Raw genomic sequence first — 14,573 nt, 5'->3', positions numbered from 1 at the left:
TAGCATGTTGCTAATGTACTGTTAAATGTGGTTAAAGTTACCATCGGTTATTACTGTATTCACGGAGACGAGAGCCGTCGCTATTTTCATTTTTAAACACTTGCAGTCTGTATAATGCATAAACACAACTTCATTCTTTATAAATCTCTCCAACAGAGTAGCATTAGCTGTTAGCCACGGAGCACTATCAAACTCATTCAAAATCAGAAGTAAACAATATAACAGTATACAATACTCACATAATCCGACGCATGCATGCCGCATGCATGACGAACACTTTGTAAAGATCCATTTTGAGGGTTATATTAACTGTGTAAACTTTGTTAAGGCACTGTTCAAGGCAAGCGCAAGCTCTGTGGGCGGAGAGCACGGGATTTAAAGGGGCCGCAGCATAAAATCGTCGCGTTTATAATGATGCTCCAAAATAGGCAGTTAAAAAAATTAATACAAAAAAAATCTATGGGGTATTTTGATCTGAAACTTCACAGACACATTCAGGGGACACCTTAGACTTATATTACATCTTTTAAAAACATAATCTAGGGCACCTTTAATCAAATAACAAAAGAAAAAGAGAAAATCACTCAACGATCTTGACTAAATTACTTTTAACAGCTTTAATATGGATTTCTTCATTTAATTTATACAAATAAATATGTCTGCTTGAAAGAATAAAGAATGTTATAAAGAGTGCATATATCATTAATTAAAAAGAAGATCATGTTCTTCTTTTTTATGAAAAGAGGCTTTATTTAATTTTAAGATAAATAAAGACGTTACATGTTACATGTTACAGGAGTTAGACTAAATCTGTGTCTGTATTGCATGTTCAAACCTTAATATCATTCATATTAACAGGTTAATAGATGTTTTCTCTAAAAGTTTGAAAATTTTAGAAAATGCTTAATTGATGCATTACAATTTAACTAAACCCATTAGAGTTTAGTCGACAAAATCTACTGTAGATTTAGTCAACTAAAATCATATATTTATTCAACAAAAACTAAAACAATTCAGAATGACTAAAATGACTAAAACTAAATCAAAATTTGCTTTCAAAATTAACACTAGTCCATGACTCTCACCACACAAGCCTTGTAGACCTGGATTGGTGTTCTCTGTCACCTTGTCACTGGTCCACACTCTCCATCAATCTGGACATGACTGTGATAGCCTGATCTTAGCTCAATATTTTTTCTTAGCAGAAGCCTACTATATGTAAAGACGCTCTATGTTAATAATTGTAACTTGAACGTCATGTGGACATCAAATCCCATTGAATAAAGCAAAATACTCTCTGTAATACTGTCTTACAAAGACATTTTTTAAAATAATGTTTTCTGTTAGGTATACATGAAGTCAACCTGCATATACAAATATCATACCAGCAATAAAATCTTTCATAACAACGAGTATGGCTGGACAAACAGAAATAACCCTTTTTCCTCTACACAGTTCTGTGATTCATCCATGTCAAATACAGCTGCCATACACTAGTATTTCCTGTTTAAGACCGACCGACCCCCTCCTCACAGAGCACTCTCCCTGTCAGCTTCAAAAAACTGCATCTGAAACATTACAAATACGCAGAAAATGGCTAAAACTGAGCAGTACATGTTTATCCGTCTAGCGTATACAGTATGCTCTTTTACTAGGCATTCCAGTGATTGAAAGTGTGGCACAAACTACATATGCCACGGCTTCGTGAGGCGGGGGAAAAGTACTGGCGGTCAGGCCCGGTGATCTTGGTAGTAATGTGTCAGATTAGCAAATGGAAATTCCAACGGAAAGTGTGAGATCAAGTAGGAGAGAGAATTGACAAGGTTAGTTGATGAAATAGGAAAGACGAGCCAAAGAGTAACCAAACCTTCCATAATCCTGTCCTGCTGCTGGCAGGCCGTGAGACTTGGGGTTTTCCTGTTGGGTTTTGCTTCTCTTAACCCCATGGCCTTCAACAGGCCCCAAGCACCTATCACTGCCTTTTATGAGATCTAATTGATTACATGTGACCACACCATTTATTTTTATGTCTGACTTCTGACCGGCGAGTTGCTTTTTTTAAAGAAAACAGTATTTGTTAAACGGCTTGTGGATGAAGCAAATACAATGTTGGTGGTGGTTTCTGTGGTTAAATTATGTAATTGACAGTGTGATGTAGTGCAGTACAGCTTACCTCAGAATTTCATTAAAGGATTTCCTTTGGAAAGACCGGATCAGATCCATGCCATTGGGCTCCGTTGGGTTATATCGTATTTGCATATAAGAGCTCAGTTACAGTATTCCGGAAAACCATTTATAAATTGATATTAGTCTTCATATTTAATATTTGGTCAAGAATGAATACACAATAACTCTAAATGGTTGTATTAAGTAACAGATTTAAGCCCCTGTGATGGACAGGTGGTCAAGTAGGTGCCCAACCTGTATACAGAGTTAGTTTGTGCAATGTCTTCATGAGATTTTTGGGTAGACGCCCAGGCTCAGAGGATTTCTGAGGTGAAATATGCAGGCATGGATATTTCCCCTCCTCTATATTGCTGTGAGTAGATTCACCTTGCTGTGCATTTGTTTTCTTTGGAGCGGGACCCGTGCATTTAACCCTGACAGATGCTCATTCACGTTCCATGTCATTCTGCTTGCCAAACTTTTAGAGGAATTAAGTACATGGTTTAATGGCGCAAAGTCTAAAACAACCATTTTGGGATTGTTTATTCAGTCCGAGTCGTTGTACAGGTGTTACACTGATGTGTTTGGTCAACTGAAGACATACAGAGAGTGTAGAAGTAGAGTATAAAACCACAGGGCGTGTTCAGAAGCACATAGCTTGGTAGCTTTTGGGCAGAATTTAAGTTTTATGCAGGATGGTGGTGAATTCTATTTGCCTGGGTATGCTGTAAGCCAGTAGTTTTCAAATTTTGTCACCCTCTTAATCGGTATTATTGTCGAATATTAAATGAAGGATACATCATTTTTATTTATTATTCGCAAATGTCTTTGCTTGCATTTTTTTTCGTTTTACATTGCTTTAGACAATTTAACAATTTAAGTAATGTTAAATCTTTTTATTTATAAAGCTGTGATTTTTTTTTTTTTTTTTTTTTTTTTCTCTTTTTTTTTAAAATTCCATTCGGCTTTGTTTTTCCCTGAATAAAGGTGTTTTATAGTGACAATGAAAACTGCGTATGTTCCATTAGTTTTCTTGAGGAGAGTGAGAGTGGTTAACTCCCACAGCTCTTACTAGCTGGCCTCCGTTATACTCGCCCTCCTAAACCTCACTCCCGTCTGGGTCACGGCACCAACGTAACCCCTCCAATTCTACTGACACTGCTCCTAGCTTGATTCGAACCATCGTTTCACGCATTGACGGTAGGCGCAATAACAAAGACGCTAAAGACAGCACCTCTTGATGCCAGGGGAGTGAGGTTTACTCGCACAGTTCTTACTAGCTGGTCTTTGCTACAAATGCATAAATAAAATTTATTGTCATTTGAATATGAGAATGTGAACAAGACTTAAAAGCTAGGTCATCCCACACTTTAAGAACCTCTGCCTTTGACTCATTACAACTAGAATCTCAGGTGAAGCTGACAGGGACCTGGCAGTGGTCTTTTCCAATTATTTATTGTTCTGTTGTGATTGCAGATAGAAATGACCATATGTAGAAACAGTATCATGAATCCAGGAGCTTAATTTTTTGCTTTCCTCTTATCATTGAATATGAAAGGATTGAGCTGCAGCATCAAATTTGTGCTCATCTGGTCTTTATTTAAAAGACTCAAGAGAAACCTACTGCAAAGTAAGTAAAAAAGGATTTTACATTACTGCCCCCTAGAGGGGACAATGTCATAGACACACAGAATAAAGTATTCTGAGAGTGTGTAAATTCTGTGGGGTCTTCCTGTAGCCATTAACTAAAACTCATTAACAAAAAACATTGCACAATCATTTCAGCAGTGGGTGGTTGGTGAACCGTACCTTTAATCTAAACTTGATAAAAATGTACCATGAACTGCTCTGGCGTCCGCCGTTTCCTCATAACCAGCTTTCACATTATTACTGCTGCAGTTTACAGAAATTTTATGATTAGTCATGGATTCATGCTTGCTTCTTCTCAATGAAAAGAAATCCCACCCGGCAGTCTGTGAAATGTACTCTGAGAAGCAGTGGACAGATCTTTATCTGTTCACCCTTGTGGTTACCACCCTGAAATTATCAGAGCTGATCTTATTTTCCATAGTTTTTCTTAGCCTTGTGTGGTGGAAAGTTAATTAAACCGAAAACTTCACTGTTATGAGTAAAAAAAAAAAAAAAGTTCTGTACAAACTTTATTTAGTTTCTGCTTCTGCATCACCTAGACATTTTTGTGTATGTGTGGCAGAGAGTTACTAAAAAGAGCTATTAAACTTGACTACATTTTTCAGTAGCGTGACAGTAGGTTACACTTTTGCCAAATGAGGAGCAGTGTATCACAAAATGCTACATCAGCTGTCATTAGTTACTTATTTTTCAGTTGTTTTGTTTTTTTATTACATCAGTCATAATGCTTCATAGTATTGTAGTTCATCTGACACCTCTTGGTCTTTACGTATACGTTTTTGCTTAAAATCATAGTTTGTAATGTGATTCAGAGTTGTCTGGTATGGTTCATGATTTTAAATATTCTCAATAAAGAGTTCTTTGAAGATGTTTAAAAATTCTTAGAAAATGAATGGGGAAAAATACTTACAGAATGTATACATGTAGCATTAGGAAGTCTGATTAATTTTAGTGAACTGGTGTGTTTGGATAGTTCTTGTAAATGAACTTGTTCAAAAAATGATTCACAGATAACCCTGAGGCAACAGAGTCCCTGAAGCATTTACATCATCATTTTAAAGGTGGAGCCGAAATGCTACCATTCATAATGTTTTCAATTCAGAAATTGGAGTGTTTGTAGTAGTATTTGTATTCTGTCATCCTAATGGAGGTCATCATTGCTTTTGTACCAAATAACTGTCTTAAATCACTTTAATCCCTTAGAATTCCTGTAAACTTTGCCTAAAAAAGGCATTCCCAAAGTACATTGCATGCTGTTCTTGAACCATTTGGATTATATACATGGTTTTGGTCTCTTTTGAAAGGTATGTGTACTGTGGGCAATACAGTTGAACGCTAACAGCTTAATGTCTGCAATTACAGCAGGTAGTTTTAGTTAACTGTCAACTGGTACTTTTTAACCACTCCTTTTTTAAAAGAGTAGTATTTTTTTTTAGTTATAAGGGTGGCTAGTGATTGCTCTGCAAACTGATAGAGATGTCCAAATACATTATAGCAAGGAAGCTCTTTGTTTGATAAAGCCGGACATGACGCAGCTCTGGTCGGCGGAGCGTGCAGCCCATCTTAATCAAAACCCGTCTCGCTCGTGAAAGTGTGCTGTAAACGGTAGAAACACAGACCATCCATCCGCTAGTTGAAGCACACACCTGCTTACAGAGTCTCTCTCATAAACCTCCGACCGCAGGCATAGTTTACGCTCCAGTCCTCTTTTGCTTTATCCTCTTTTCCGGTGTCCCTACAAACACGCATCTCTGTTATCCGATCCCCACTGCATGCATGCAGCGAGGGTTCAAAAAACGCCCGTGTCCGTCTGGTGGTTGATGTGGATGTGTATGTGTGTGCCAGGTTTAGGGAAACAGTGGAGAAGAACACACAGGATCTGGCTTTGATCTGACGCAGATGGTCCTTCTGGCCCACTGCAGAGGAGTTTTACTGCTCAGACATCTCACACACACTCAATGTTTCCTTCCTGCATTTCCGGAGCTATTGCTTTTCTTGAAGTGATGAGCAAAGATGTGACATGTCATCACCGCCGTCACCAAGGCGACCGAGGCATCCACAAGGGCAACCTGCTCAGAAAATGGAAACATTTAAAATGATAAATCACACTTGTTTAAGGAACAACGGGATCAATTTGGACTGTTTGCTTTTGGTGGGGGCCGAGGTTCTGGAAAGTCCTCCTGAAGTACTCAGATTTTTTGTGAACTGGGTAATACAACTCAACAAAATGGCATTTGAACAAACCCGACTGAAGCATATAATGTGTTTTCCTTTTTCCCCACCTAAATAGCTTGAGAACCTGTAAAGATGTTTGTTCTGAAAACACAGAGGTGGAATGCATCGTTAAAACAACAGCATTCGCGAGCCTCTGCGTCACTTTTCGTATTTGGTTTTCAGTGTAACATGACAGAGGGTTGTTATCGAGTCTGTAAATCCCTTTGAAATATGTTTGGGAGTCGTAAGGTCTTGCAGGGGGGCTAAACACCATACACACAGACAGCGGGAGTCACTGCCAAATAAGCATTGCTACCTCACACTGATATATGGCCCTCCATTTCAAATCTATCCCAAAATAGACTTAAAAAGAGATTATTGCGTATTAAGGCATGCACGACCGCAAGAGTCGGAGGCAAAATTGAGCAAACGATGAAAATACACCACATTCCATTCTTTCACAAACCCATCGGTCTGTTTGAACGGTTTCACACAATTACAGACATATTAGAGATATTTCGGAGCCGAGAGTCGTGTAATGGTTTTCCCTGCGGTTGTGATTAAAGGTAAAGAGGCCAGGCAGAGGTCGGCCATTTTGAGACATAATGTGGGGTTGAAAGTTGACCTTTGACAGCGATGGCGTAGTTTATGTTTGGTTCAGCCGCTCTCTGATTGAGACCCAGTTCATAGAGAGTGCACCAGTTTTTATTGTCGTAGCTCGTTTGATGAACGATAACAAAAAAAAAAAAAAGAGAACAAAAAGAGAAGTGAATATTATAAGTTGAAAAAAGCAAAAGGCCACATAAAGGGGAAAGTGCATAAGATTTTACCTACAACCTGTTCATTTATAAAGCATTTTATGTTCATTAATTTACTTGCAGTGTCATGATATGTAAAGTATGGAAGCTTGTTTCCACCTCAAAATGAACAAATATACAGGTGCTGGTCATATAATTAGAATATCGTGAAAAAGTTCATTTTTTTTATTGTAAATTATTTTTAAAAATGAAACTTTCATATATTCTAGATTCCCTACATGTAAAGTAAAACATTTCAAAAGTTTTTTTTTTTTTTTTTTTTTTAATTTTGATGATTAGAGCGTACAGCTCATGAAAGTCCAAAATCCAGTATCTCAAAATATTAGAATATTTCCTAAGATCAATCAAAAAATGGATTTTCAAAACAGAAAAGTTCAAGTTCTTTAAAGTATGTTCATTTGTACACTCAATACTTGGTCGGCAGCACATATTACAGCAAATGACTTGCTCCTAGCACAAATTAAAGCATCAGTGAAGTGTGGCATGGAAGTGATCAGCCTGTGGCACTGCTGAGGCACTATTCAGCCTTCAGATCATCTGTATATTGTTGGATCGACTGTTTCTCATCTTTCTCTTGAAAATATCCCATAGATTCAGGGGTCAGGCATGTTGGCTGGCCAATAAAACACAGTAATATCATGGTCAGCAAACCACTTGGAAGTGGTTTTTGCACTGCGGGCAGGTGCTAAAGTCCTGCTGGAAAAGGAAATCAGCATCTCCATAAAGCTTGTCAGCAGATGGAAGCATAAAGTGCTCCAAAATCTCCTGGAAGATGGCTGCATTGACTTTGCACTTGATAAAACACAATGGACCAACACCAGTAGATGTCACAGCCCCCCAAATCATTACTAACTTCAGAAACTTCCCACTAGACTTCAAGCAGCTTGGATTCTGTGCCTCTCCAGTCTTCCTTCAGACTCTGGGACCATGATTTCAACATGAAATGCAAAATTTACTTTTATCTGAAAAGAGGACTTTCGACCACTGTTCACTGTCCAGTTCTTTTTCTCCTTAGCCCAGGTAAGATGCTTCTGACGTTGTTTCTGTTTCAGAAGTGGCTTGGTAGTCCTTTTCCTGAAGGTGTCTGAGTGTGGTGACTCTTGATGCACTGACTCCGGCTTCATTCTACTCATTGTGAAGCTCTCCCAAGTGTTTGAATCGGCTTTACTTGACAGTATTCTCAATCTTGTTGGTCATCCCTGTTGCTTGTGCACCTTTGCCTACCCAATTTCTTCCTTCTAGTCAACTTTGCATTTAATATGCTTTGATACATCACTCTGTAAACAGCCACCACATTCAGTAATGACCATCTGTGACTTACTCTCTTTGTGGAGGGTGTCAATCATTGTCTCCTGGACCATTGCCAAGTCAGCAGTCTTCCCCATTAGTGTGGTTTCAAAGAACAAGAGATACCCGGAATTTATACTGTAGGGATGGTCATTTAATGAAACTCAAATGTAAATATTCTAATATTTTGAGATACTGGATTTTGGACTTTCATTAGCTGTACACTCTAATCAACAAATTAAAAAAAAAAAAAAAAAACTTTTTAAATGTTTTACTTTACATGTAAGGAATCTAGTATAAATGAAACTTTCATTTTTTAAAATAATTTACAATAAAAAAATAAACTTTTTCACGATATTCTAATTATATGACCAGCACCTGTAAAGTAACTGAATTTATATCTCACACTAGCTATGTTCCATCCAAAGTTGCGAATTTAACTTAAACCGCGCACACACTTAACGATTGTAAGGCGATTATGAATGTAAATTGAAACTTATGACTGATCGCGTCCAGTCAGAGCCAGTTGCGTTCAGTCTGCGATTACAGTCGGTGTTCAAATTCCGTGTGTAAGTATATAAATCTGCTTCAGTCGCAGGAAACAATCGCTGTATGTTGAGCTCAGCCTTAGAATGTTTTAGCTAGTCGTTAAATGTGTGCCCGGCTTTATGCGCAAAATTGGAATATCACATAAAACGTTTGCGAATAAAGCAGTGTTTCCATTCCATGTGTTTAAGAGAGCAAAATTGTCACTTCCTGGGAAACTGGTGCAAAATATCTGTAATAAAAATGAAAGTTGCTGAAATCAGGGAAGCACCTGTGTCTCAGAGCATGCAAACGAAACACAATAAATGCTGTCATGTTATCTTGCGGATGCCTGATGTTTTGAATATGATCATGTGAGACACCTCTGGGAGGTCATTATACCAAATCATTTTGATGACAGACTTTGGCTCAGGCATTTCAGAATAAATAAAACAACATTTGAGATGTTACAATTATCCACCTCAATTGAGCACATAAGTTTTTTTTTAATGCACTTTTTTTTTTAGAATTTATGTGCATCTTGGCATTTCCCTGCAGTGTTTTTCATGTGATATCCTAAAATTAGCATAAAAATTGGTGAATGGAAACATAGCTACTGTGAGTATTTCTTATTTTAAACGTTTAAACAATTACGTATGTCAATTATTTGTTATTTTATACTGTTGTTACTTATACATCACAGTGTGACTTTATATTTCACATTTGAATAACTTTGAAATTTGTCTCACATTTACCTTATTTTTACATTTATGTATAATAATTGTGACTTTATATCTTCAAATGTGAAGTTATTTTAAACTATCTCACTATTACTCGTTTTGTTAATTTGAGTTTTTTTTTTTTTTTTTAATCCTTGAGCAAGACATTTTTAAATAATGTATTGCACACTATGGGTCTGTAAGATATTTTTATTTTTAGAAATTTGAACTCATATTCAGCAAGAATGAATTAAACTGATCAAATGTGATGGTTAAGACATTTAAAATTTTACAAAAACTTTTTATTTCAAATAAATGCTGTTATTTTGAACTTTTGAATAAAAATATATATCACTATTTCTACAAAAATATATTAGACATATTAGAATTTCTGAAGGATCATGTGACATTTGAGTAATGGCTGCATCACAGGAATAACTTACATTTTAAAATATTTTAAAATACTAAAGTTATTTTAAATTGTATTACTGTTTTTACTTTACTCTCGCTCAAATAAATGTAGCCTTGGTGGACAAAAGAGACTTCTTTCAAAAACACACAATCTTACTGACCCCAAACATTTGAATGGTAGTGTTCAAAACAAAACGTCTGCAAAATGAAATAAGGTCATTTTCTTTCACACCCCCTTCATGTTTAATAATGTTCATCTTTTAATCTAAGCAGTTTTCACGTATTACTCCATAGTTTTCAAATTCTCGTTTTTAGTTTTGCTTGGATCTCCTTTCTATTTCAGATTCTGAATTCCATTCCGTACTACGCAGCAGATGTTATGATTCTGATGAAGAATAAAGTAATAAAGAAATGGAAAAACGCTTTCTCTCTTCCACACACACATACACAGATGCTTACCCAGGCAGCTGTGTTGCGCCTGATGCTGTGTTGTTTGATTTCTTCCGCCTCCCTGATGCGGAGACTGGGAGGTCACCAGCTGCAGACCACACCAAGGTGCATTCACACTGACTCCATTTGCCTTTGAGTTACTACCTCAAACAAGTGTCACTAGCAAAAACTAAACAGTAAGACTGGTCGTAGCCTCCAAGGGTCAGAACTCTAATGAACGTGTCCGTTTCCTCCTATTAACACGCAGACAAAGGCAGGACCTAACAAATCACATCTGTATCAAATACACATGCTCTCTTTCCCTCTATATTAGTTCTGTCTTTTCTTCCTCTGCCAGTTGGACAGTCCTCAGCATACAGAAAGCTTTTACTTATTTGAGTTGCTTGTGAGGGTTTTCCAACTCTTAAAGCTGGAGCTGCATACACATAGCATCTGCTAGAATGTCCTCAACTTCTACCCATCTGTCCCATGAGCAGTTTATCATCTGGAGTGCCTCGTACAAGTTGTATCTCACTTTCTTTTATTAAATCAGTGATTATTTTCTTCTCTTAGGAGGCTCTTGAGCAGTTAGGCCCTCAGAAAATGAACTCCTACCATGGAAAGCTTGTTCTGTTCTTCAAATCAGGCCTTATTTTTTTCTCATTTTAAACTTAAAGGTCCCGTTCTTTGTGATCCCATGTTTCAAACTTTAGTTAGTGTGTAATTTTGTTGTTAGAGTATAAATAAAATCTGTAAAATTTTAAAGCTCAAAGTTCAATGCCAAGCGAGATATTTTATTTAACAGAAGTTGCCTACATCGAATGGCCAGTTTGGACTACATCCCTCTACTTCCTTCTTTAATGACGTCACTAAAACAGTTTTTTGACTAACCTCCGCCCACAGGAATACACAAGAGTTGCGTTTGTAGAGTGTGTTTGTCGCCATGTCGTCGAAATGCTGTTATTTTCATCCCGCAGTCCAATCACCGGGTCTGATTCCGGCTCAAATTGATAGGGTAAAATTAAAGACATGTTTACAATAACACTGAGCGCGTGCATCTCCACGTTATGGTAAGAGGCGTGACCTTTCCGGGCAAGGTTCGCTAAACTGCTGTCGAATCACAACACAGGAACCGCTGGCACAATCAGAACTCGTTACGTATTTCTGAAGGAGGGACTTCATAGAACAAGGAAGTCATCAGCCCGTTTTTATGACAGTGGAAACAGCGGTATACAGATAAGTAAATTATGTGAAAAATACTGTTTTTTTACACGCGAAACATGAACACATGTTATATTGCACACTATAAACACAATCAAAGCTTCAAAAAACCACGAAAAACGGGACCTTTAATATGTGTGTCTTTTTTGTACTTTGATTTAGACGTCTGTACATCTATGAAATTATTTTTCTAGTAGCAAACTTTCTGAACATTGCCCATATAGTTGTGCCATATATATATATATATATATATATATATATATATATATATATATATATATATATATATATATATATATATATATATATATATATATATATGTGAAGACATTAATAATGTTACAAAAGATTTCTATTTTTCAAATAAATGCATTTGAACTTTCTAATTATTATTTTCCCCCCAAACAACATTATTTTTATTATTTTTTGAGTTTGTTGCCATATCTTCAAGGACACTGCAGAATACAAAAGGCATTGTATGTGTATCACACTATCTGCCATTTTGTTTTTGCCTGGTAGGAACAGAAAAGAGAAGCTGAAGCAAACGATCCTGCCGTGGCACTCTGGGTGAACTCATCACGACCGTTCTTGAACGGGATCTGACAGGCTGTGGCTCGGCTCTCAGATTCTTCTTTTCCATCTCCCCATCATGACAGCCAAGCAGGGAGGCCCTCCGTTCGCCTCCTTCACACGATGACTCATTCTAACCTTGATACTCTGGGCCAATTCCCCAGACTCTGGGCTTTCCCCTGACGGGACAAGCCAGCGGTGTGATCCGTAGATTCTGTGGGTTCTGCCAGAATGGCGAAGATCCTTTTGGGTTTTGGAACCGAAACGATGAATCTGGTTATGTAAGAGTGCTAGAAGTGATATAGTTGTTTTGGGCCCTTTGAGTAGCTCACCGATGTAGCCTGAACAAGAATGTCATCTAAACATAAATAAAGCGCTCTGACCCTGAACTTTGAACCTGAAGGCGACTCCTTTTTCTCTCCACTAAAAATATACAGAGCGTTTGAAGTGCCTGGCGGGAAACTTGATAAGAAATTGGCTTAAGGAGCCGGGAGTGTGTGGGAGTGTGTGAAAGCACGTTGAGGCTGAATGCATCCACTTCAGACCAAACAACTACCACTAGCCATTAGACCTGAGATGTCTGAAGTGTTAGAGAAAATCTCGACTGCTGGTCATCCATCCAGAGGTGTAGGACAGACGGAGGCCATCTGGTTCATAACCGGGGCTACTCGTCCCTATAATAATGTCCTGTGTGTTTAGATGAATGAATGTGAGATGGAGTGCTCAGTATACATTAACTGTTGACATGAACTATCTGTTCTTAGGAAAAGTAAGCAGGGAGTTTGCATAGACAGTCGAAGCAGTTCTATGGCATATATATATATATATATATATAATAGCTATGGAAAAAATTAAGATTGATTTCTGAACTTGGAGTGGTCTCTTAATTTTTTCCATAGCTGTGTATATATATATATAATATAATTTTCCAGATGGGCTTTTCTGAGTATTTCTGAAACTGCTGATCTACTGGGATTTTCATGCACACATAGGATTTGCATGAAATGCTCCGAAAAAGAAAAAAATGAAACTGAAAGAAAGGCAACAATAACTCAAATATCCACTCATTTCAACTGAGTTATGCAGAAGAGTATCTCTGAATGCACAACATGTCAAACCTTGAAGCAGATGGGCTACAGCAGCAGAAGACCACACTGGATGCCACTCCTGTCAGCTCAGAATAGAAAGCTGAGGCTATAATTCACATGGGCTTACCAAAACTTTGACAATAGAAGACTGGAAAAACATAACCTGGTCTCGAGTCTTGATTTCTGCTGCGACATTCAGATGGTAATGTCACAATTTTGTGTAAACAACATGAAAACATTGATCCATCCTGCCTTGTATCATCTGTTCAGTCTGGTGGTGTAATGGTGTGTGGGATATTTTCTTGGCACACTTTGGGCCCGTTAGTACCAATTGAGCATCGTTTAAATGCCACAGGCTATCTGTGTATTGATGCTGACCAGGTTGAGAAGACCGTATATGAACTGCAAAAGACTTTAAGAATTAAAGTGAAGAATTAGGTGTGAAACCATCAGGAACCCTTTAGTCTCCAGCACCACCATTTTCCAGAACCGCAACCTACTGGGAGTCTTCAGAAGTGTGAGGTGTCAGGACTGCTAAGGTAAAGAATCCTGAAACATGACCCCCACTTAATAAGAATCACAAGCTGAAGTGTTGTGAAATACATGAAGACTGATTTTTTTTAAAATTCATCTTATACCCTGAAAAGCCCGTCTTGCACATTATTAGTAATAGCTCACACCATGACTCCCTCACAACTTTGCTGTTGTGACTTGAACTGGTGCTGGTACTTTGCCTCAAGAGTCACTCTCTACCTATATGTTCATAAAACTTTTTTAAAAAATCATTCACATTTCACAACACTTCAGCTTGTGATTCTTATTAAGTGGGGGTCATGTTTCAGGATTCGTTGCCTTAGCGAAGTCTCTGAGAACCTGACCCCTTGCATTTCTGGTGGCACTGGAGGCTAAGAATTAAGGTGAAGAATTAAGTGTAAAACCACCTAAACCTCTTTTGCATGAAGTCTTTTGCAGTTAACATGCCGCTTTTCTTCTTGACCTTTTGTCAAGCAGGCTCGGGTAACCCCACTGCTTAAAAAACCCACATTAAACGCATCACTTGTAGACAGCTAAAGACCTGTCTCTCTCCTACCATTCATAGCAAAAACACTTGAACTAGTTGTTTTCAACCAGGTGTCATCATTCCTCTCACAGAACAATAAATTGAACGTCAATCATTCTGGTTTCAAGAATGGCCACTCAACCGAGACTGCACTGCTGTCGGTCACTGAATCCTTGCGGATTGCAAAGGCTGATTCCAAATCATCGGTTCTCATTCTGCTTGTTCTGTCTGCTGCCTTTGACACGGTGAATCATCAGATCCTTCTGTCCACCCTCTCATCACTGGGCATCACAGGAACTCCACTTCTCTGGTTTGAATCCTATCTCACAGGAAGGTCTTTCAGGGTTGCCTGGAGAGGGGAGGTATCCAAAGCTCATCAACTGACCACAGGGGTTCCTCAGGGTTCAGTTCTTGG

The 14,573-nt window shown here is 38.0% G+C and overlaps 1 long non-coding RNA gene across 1 annotated transcript in view; it reads left to right on the top strand.

The window, feature by feature from the left end:
• LOC125277092 overlaps positions 1 to 13,241 on the top strand; it is a 49,419-nt gene extending 36,178 nt beyond the window's left edge. Inside the window, exon 3 of the long non-coding RNA XR_007186811.1 lies at positions 11,960 to 13,241. This is a non-coding gene — a long non-coding RNA (uncharacterized LOC125277092). The remainder of the gene's footprint in view (positions 1 to 11,959) is intronic.
• Positions 13,242 to 14,573: the final 1,332 nt, after the last annotated feature.

The sequence above is a fragment of the Megalobrama amblycephala genome, linkage group LG10, assembly GCF_018812025.1.
Source record: "Megalobrama amblycephala isolate DHTTF-2021 linkage group LG10, ASM1881202v1, whole genome shotgun sequence".
NCBI classification, from domain to species: domain Eukaryota; kingdom Metazoa; phylum Chordata; class Actinopteri; order Cypriniformes; family Xenocyprididae; genus Megalobrama; species Megalobrama amblycephala.
Note: the sequence above shows the minus strand (reverse complement) of the source record. Positions and strands in the feature narration are given on the sequence as shown.